Raw genomic sequence first — 6,731 nt, forward strand, 5'->3', positions numbered from 1 at the left:
GCATCAATTCTCTGTTTAAGCTAATAGGCTTAGTTGAGGAGGAAACATTCTTGTTTACAGAAGAATTCAGCTAATGTGGAAGGCATGATAGGTTTATAAAATAATTATTAGAAATCCCTGAAATAACAGATTTCGGGCAAAATCGTCGATGGTTGATACCATTATTGGAAGGGCTGATGGAGATCTTTACAAGGGACGGATTAGGCTGTCACCACATGAACCCTCTGATAATCTTAGCATCACCAAGAGTGGAAAGACCAGATATGCGGGCCTCTTCATTCAATGGACTAGGAAGCTCACAGTGTCTCCTGGGAAGTGTTCTTATAGCAACGATTTTTTAAAAAATAATGAACTTGAATATAATCAAGCGTCTGGAGATTACTTCCATTGGTAGCAAATGTGGGAGATAGAGAAATAAGTTAAATGATGCCACAAAGAAGCAAACAGCTAATTTCAGAATGTGGGACATTCTTGAGGGCAGCTTACCTGGTTTCTGCCACTAGTCAAGAGCAGTGGGTGGAGAAAATCTCCTCCCAAGGAGGCTGCCCAATAACCAGATTTCTTGTGTTTGCATCCTGATTTGAACAAACCAACTATGAAAAGACTTTCTTTTTAACTTAAATTTGATTAGCCAACCTATATACATCATTAGTTTTAGATGTAGTGTTCAAGAATTCATCAGTTGTGTATAACATCCAGTGCTCATCACAAGATTTTTTTTTTAAGATTTTATTTATTTATTTGACAGAGATCACAAGTAGGCAAAGAAGCAGGCAGAGAGAGAGGGGGAAGCAGGCTCCCTGCTGAGCAGAGAGCCCGATGTGGGGCTCGATCCCAGGACCCTGAGACCAACAAGACTTTAAAAAAAAAAAAGATTTGTTTATTTTAGAGAGAGAGAGAGCAGAAAAGGGAGGGGGCAGAGGAAGATGGAGAAGCAGATACCCCACTGAGCAGGGAGACAGACTAGGGGCTGGATCTCAGGACTCTGAGACCATGACCTGAGCCAAAACCTAAGGGACTGAAGAGCAACTGACTACACAACCCCAGCGCCCCTATGAAAAGATTTTTTTTTTAAATAATCTGAGAAATTATTAAGGAATGGATTTTAGATCATATAAAGGCATTATTGTTAAATTTTTGGTGCAATAATGTGAGTATGACTATGATTTAAGAGTTCCTAATTTGGGGCACCTGGGTGGCTCAGTGAGTGTGACAGACTCTCTATATCTGCTCAGGTCATGATCTCCAGGTTTCGGGATCAGCCCACATTTGGTTGACTTGGGCTCCAATCTCAGAGGCCTGGAGTCTGTTTGGGGTTCTCTCCTTCTCCATCTGCTCCTCACCAGCTTGCTGAAATAAATAAGTAAGTAAATAAGTAAATAAATAAATAAATAAATAAAATCTTTAAAAAATACAAAAAATAAAAGTTCCTATTTTTAGAGATTCATAGGTCAAGTATGCAGAGATAAGATGACTTGATGTATGAGATATACTTTTTGAAATTTCAGCAAGGACAAAAACAGGGACAAATAAATGTTGCAAAATCTCTATAATTATGTGATTTTGACTATATGTAATTATAATCAGGGTGATGGATATATGGAGGTTTATTGTACTATATTTGCTATGCTTATGTGTGTTTGGATTTTTTTAAAACAAATTCCAAATGGGAGGAAGAGAAGAAGGTAAAAAAGCAAGAACATATACTAATATGAGAGGACATGTAAATACTTTAAAACCTAAAAACCAAAGCTTAAACAATTTTAACTCTTTAGAGGATCTCACAGGTTTCAAGTATCCTATTATGGAGGAAAAACCATTTCATGAGAAAATGATACAATGAAGTGTGTGTGTGTGTGTGTGTGTGTGTGTGTGTGTCTGTCTGTCTCTCTGTCTGTCTGTCCTTCTGTGTTTACATTTCTCTCTCTCTCTCTCTCTCTCTTTTAAGATTTTATTTATTCATTTGACAGAGAGAGAACACAAACAGGCAGAGTGGGAGAGGGAGATGCAGGCTCCTGCTGAGCAGGGAAGCCCCACACAGAGCTTGATCCCAGGACCCTGGGGATCCTCAGATCATGACCTAAGCCAAAGGCAGGCGCTTAATGACTGAGCCACCCAGGCGCCCCTGTGTTTACATTTCTAATTCCTTAAATAGACAAATCAGGTCTCAGAGAAATGATAAAATCCTATAGCTAGGGTGTGTTTTTAAGCAGACAACCCACATGCAATATATGAGATAAATATTTTAATCTTACTGCATTTTTTAAAAGATTTTATTTATTTATTTATTTATTTATTTATTTATTTGACACAGAGAGAGAGATCATAAGTAGGCAGAGAGGCAGGCAGAGAGAGAGGGGGAAGCAGGCTCCCTGGTGGACCCTGAGATCATGACCCGAGCCAAAGGCAGGGCTTAACCCACTGAGCCACCCAGGCACCCCTAATCTTACTGCATTTTTTAAAAAAGATCTTATTTATTTATTTGACAGAGAGAGAGAGATCACAAGTAGTCAGAGAGGCAGGCAGAGAGAGAGGGGGAGGCAGGCTCCCTGCCGAGCAGAGAGCCTGTTGTGGCGCTGGATCCCAGGACCCTGAGATAATGACCCGAGCCAAAGGCAGAGGCTTAACCCACTGAGCCACCCAGGAGCCCCATCTTACTGCATTTTTAACCCCCCAATGCCTTTATTTAAAAATAACAGTTAATAATTATCAGGGCACCTGGGTGGCTCCTTTCGTTAAGCGTGGGACTTTGGGTTTTGGCTTAGGTCATGATCTCAGTGTTGTAAGATAGAGCCCTACCTTGGGTTCTGGGCTCTGTGAGGAGTGTTCTTGAGATTCTCTCCCTTTCCCTCTCCCTCCCCCTTTGCCCCTCTCCCCACTCGAACTCTCTCTCTCTCTTTGAAATAAATAAATAAAATCTTTAAAAATAAAGTTAATAATTATTGCCAATGTAAACAGAAAAGATAGAGATACAATTTAGAACAGATGTATTGTTAGTTCACTGTAATTGTATACATGAGGACTCAAATGTACCAAACTAAACAAGAACTGGTTTGGTACCTTGCCCTGCATTACAAAATGCCAGATCCCTGGGAATTAGGAGACCTGAGATTCATCCCTCCCCTGCCATGACGTATTATATGACATTGGGCATGTTCATTCACTTCTCTTGGCCTTGTTCCCCCTTCTACTGAATGTACATAATACTTTCCATCTACTTACTTTGGGGAGATGGGGCAGACTAATGAGGAAACATCAGTAAAGTGCTTTGAGCTCCTTAGGAAAAAAAAATATTGTTTCAGTACTACAGTGTATTACATTTTTATTTTGACAGAGAACCACATAAAGCTTCTGAATTATAGACAACAAACCAAGCTTTATAGTCATCAACGAACACCATGTAGATCACATTTCCTAAGAAGGAATGCTGTCCAAATAACTTTTTAATTGAACTCAGATTCAATTTGCATTTAAACCTCATAGTTTCACTAGAAAGACTGTGTAAATTGCAGTTAAGCAGAGATTTGCAAGATTTCAGCTGTTCACTTAAAGGTCTAGAATGAAAGGTTTTAAAACCCTGAATTCCAGTTGGATGTGACTGTTACAAATTCTGATTTTAATTGAGATAACCACATGGGAGCAGAATAGGTTAAAATTAGTAATTACTTTAATTTTACTTCTTAAACAAAATTACTTTCTAATCTCCCATTGGGTAGGAATAATAAAAAAAAAAAAAATTAAAATGTCCAGGGAGTGTTGAATCTTCACCTAGAAACACTATTGGCAAGGATATTTCTAAATTCTTCGTCAATTAAGGACATGGAATATATAATAAATGCATTTTAGTGTATCAACAAATCATTCTGGGTACTCAAATGCTGGAAAGCACAAACACATGGTTTTAGTTTAAGAAAGAGAGGTTAAAAAAATACTTTTTTCTTTCAACTTTAACTCCTTCCTCCTCAGTTTGTAAATTCAAGAATACCTAGGTAAAGCCAGTCACTGGCTTAGAACCCTCCCGTGGCTTCCCAGTACCCTGTTCATTAAACCAAACTCTCCAGCACAAGCTGAAGGCCTTGGCCTTGCTCCATCAGCTCCCTCCTGCTTGCTTGTGTTTATCTGCAGCCAGGCCTCCCCCGCCACTTTGCTTTCTCTTCTGTTCCTTGAACTTGCAAATTTATTCTTTGCAGTTGCTCTTCCTTCCAGCAGGATTATTCTTCCTTCATTTCTTTACATGCCTGCCTCCTTTTCACTATTCACATCTCAGCTCAAATGTCACTTCTTTAAAGAGGCCTCCGTTGACCCCCTATTGTGTGCAGCCTCCTTCCTCCCCCCACCCTCTATCACATCAGCCTGTTTTGACATCATAACACTGATCACTTTCTGATTTTATCTTCTTGATTTATTTGTTTGCTTGTTGTCTGACTCTTCACTTCTCTCCAGCAGGGACATTATTTCTTGTTCACCTCAGTCTCTGGCATAGTCCCATAAAAATATTCTAACTATTCAACCCACTCATTCAAAACCTCTGTCCCTGCATTGTTCTGTAGCACTGATCTTCTTCTCTTGTCTATCTGTTTTTCTGGAAACTAAGGATGAAACCATCTAATCCCTAGAAGAATACTCCAACAGGGAAAAGAATAGCAAATTCGCTCTGCCTAGTTTATAACCCATTTCGAAGATTGAATTGTTTCGAATTTTTTTTTTTATTTGTCAGAGAGAGAGAGAGAGAGAGAGAGAGTGTGTGAGCACAGGCAGATAGAGTGGCAGGCAGAGGCAGAGGGAGAAGCAGGCTCCCTGCTGAGCAAGGAGCCCGATGTGGGACTCGATCCCAGGACTCCGGGATCATGACCTGAGCCGAAGGCAGCCGCTTAACCAACTGAGCCACCCAGGCGTCCCAAGATTGAATTGTTTCTATGGGAATCAGGGATCAGGGACTTTTTACAAGTCACATGCGTCAGACTCTTAACGAAACAACTAGCTCTCCAGTCAGTTTAATCTCGGCCAGGCTCTACCAAAAATCGGAGTCTTGATTTTCTCCAATCTGGCTTAGGTCCACAGGTTTACTTGCTAATCCAAGCAGTCAGAATAACTCATGTTTATTTATAAATGTTCCAGCAGCCAGGGAACCTGTTATTTCTATATTTTTATTCATTAGTTCAACAACTGTTAATTGATAGTATACTGGTTCTAGAACTTTACTAGGTTCTTTACAAGACCTTTGCAAGATCACTTAAGAAGTGATATAAAAGTAGACAAGGCATTGTATTTGTTAGTAGGGAGCTACTGATCTAGTCAAAGGACACAGGCAAGTAAACAAAAAATGAAAACACAAGGGTAAGTGGGGAGCGTTTCAGGAATATCATATGGTACCTTACTCAATCTAGGGCAGGAGTAATTCTGGGAAGGCTTTCCAGAGAACATACCACTTACCCTGAGATCTGAGACTGAGTGTAGCTAATAACCAGTATCAGGTGATACAGAGAAGCCAGAGGGTTCCAGGTGGTGAGGGCAGTATATATGAAGACCAGGAAATAATAGAGCACACAAAAAAAAGCTCATTGTTGCCATGACAAGGTTTGGGGGAAGGGGAGGTGGGAAGGGCTGATACTGTAGAAATGAGTAAGGACCAGATCATGAAAATCTTAGAAAGCCAGATTGAGAAATCTGGACTTAATTCTGAAGGCAGTGGACATCTAATACATCATTTGTAGCACAAGAGTGACATGATCAGATTTGTGTTTTAGAGTGATTACTCTATCTAGATTAGATCTTAAGGACAGAGACCAAAGGCAAGGAAGTGATTTAGAAAAATTTTTCAGTAATTAAGGTGGGAAATGTTGGTGGTCTAAACTTAGTGACAATGAGGATGAAGAGAAGTGATTTGAGATATGTTTAGCAAGTGGAATCATCAAAACTTGGCATTTGGATGTGGGGGATGATGGACAGAGATGAGTCAAGATACAGGTTGCTGGCTTGGGAAACTAGGTCAATAGTGGGGCCATTCACCTGGGTAAGAAATTAAAGATGAAACAGAGAGAAAGTATGGAAAGAAGGTAAGCTTTGAATACATAGCATTGAGGTGATTCTGGTACATTCAAATTGAGAAATGTAGCTGGCAGTTGGTCATCAGGGGCTCAGGAGAGAGATTTTTCTGGGCAAGAGATGTGGAACTGGGAGCCATTGGCATAAAGGTGGGAAGTGAAGCCACAAAAATGGATAAGATCTATTGTTCTTCATGTGGTATATGGAAAAAGCAATCAGTTGATTTTTTAGAAAGCAGTTTATTTTTTCAATGAGAACAGCTAGAAAACAATAGAAATATGCCTCCCCAAAAGACTGAAGCAGTGTATCATTACTACTCTCAGAATTTAGAGGCTTTTAAGTTCAAGGCCAAGTGCCCAAGATGGCTCAAAAGTTCGAAAGATCAAGTAGTGAACAGGTAAGAAAACTGTCTTTTGAGCAGGGGGGGAGGGATTCTACATTACTGATTGAGAGAGCTCATACTTCTCATATTTCTTCCACCTAATGAGCTTTTAAACAAGTGCTCTGAGATGTACAAATTATGATTATACTGGCTATTTCTCCCAGAGTATTAGCTCTGTCTTTCTGCTTCCAAGAATTCAGTACCCCTATGAATCAGTATAGCGGCTCTCAGGCAAACAGTCAAGAATGAGGTGAACTTTGCTTTACTGGAAGGGCTATTTTCCAAGATACTTGTTTAAACTTTT

The sequence above is a fragment of the Enhydra lutris genome, unplaced genomic scaffold (assembly GCF_002288905.1).
Source record: "Enhydra lutris kenyoni isolate GAN:26980312 unplaced genomic scaffold, ASM228890v2 scaffoldscaffold50, whole genome shotgun sequence".
Lineage (NCBI taxonomy): Eukaryota > Metazoa > Chordata > Mammalia > Carnivora > Mustelidae > Enhydra > Enhydra lutris.